A 905-nucleotide genomic window follows, 5' to 3' on the forward strand; every position below is an offset into this window, starting at 1 on the left:
TTACATGGCTTGTTTAGACATAATTTATGACAGGTACCATAATAGCGTAAACGCATACATTGTACGAGCCGTAATATCATTATATATTATAATAATTATATTATTACGCTTATCGCCTCGTCCGTTATCATGCTGTGCATCCCTAAAAAAGGAAAGTGGAATATTCCAAATAAACCTTGTCACCCTTGATATATATATATATATATATATATATATATATATATATATATATATATATATATATATATATATATATAAATTGGTGTCGCTATTGATTTGTCTTTCTTTGCCTTTTGGCTAAGATCAAAGTGTAGTATCTATTCTTCAGGTGCTATATTTCAATTTCTTCTCTCTCAATGGAAGAGAAATATTTACGACTAAGACAATTTTTTCTCCGCGTTAAAAAACGACCCTGGTGTCTAAATCTGTCCCGTGGAGAGGCATTGTGAATAGTTACTATGTTTAATGTAACAAAGTTTTAATATTAAAAACGTAACTGGAAAAAGTTATTTCTGATTTAATTACAAAATATCCTGGAAATGTCACTTCTGATTAATTATAAAATGCCCTGGAAAATGTCCGTTCTGATTATTTTTTTTTTGTTTACTTGCCTCCTCACAAGGGCGGAATTGGACATGAGGTCGGTTAAAAATTTAGGGGGAAACCAGCTCCCCCAAAAGGGGCACTCTGGTCAATAACAAAAATAAAAATTGTATCAGTAATGAAGGATGTCTCCTCCATTAACCCAGACCAAAAAAGGAGGGATTTAAGTCACTGGAATGCTGAAACTGATACTACACTCAGAAATTCATGTTGAAGCAATGGTTGCCTAATCCCTAACCGTGTTAATGCTTTTATGTATTACTTTCGAAAAGCTTCTGAAACAGTTTATGATTAAAACATTA

General features: G+C 32.0%; 1 pseudogene; it reads left to right on the forward strand.

The window, feature by feature from the left end:
- Positions 1-276: 276 nt before the first annotated feature.
- On the forward strand, positions 277-391 carry LOC145240554 (U2 spliceosomal RNA; annotated as a pseudogene).
- Positions 392-905: the final 514 nt, after the last annotated feature.

Source organism: Euprymna scolopes, chromosome 19 (assembly GCF_053919585.1).
Source record: "Euprymna scolopes isolate OS-2025 chromosome 19, ASM5391958v1, whole genome shotgun sequence".
Taxonomy (NCBI): domain Eukaryota; kingdom Metazoa; phylum Mollusca; class Cephalopoda; order Sepiida; family Sepiolidae; genus Euprymna; species Euprymna scolopes.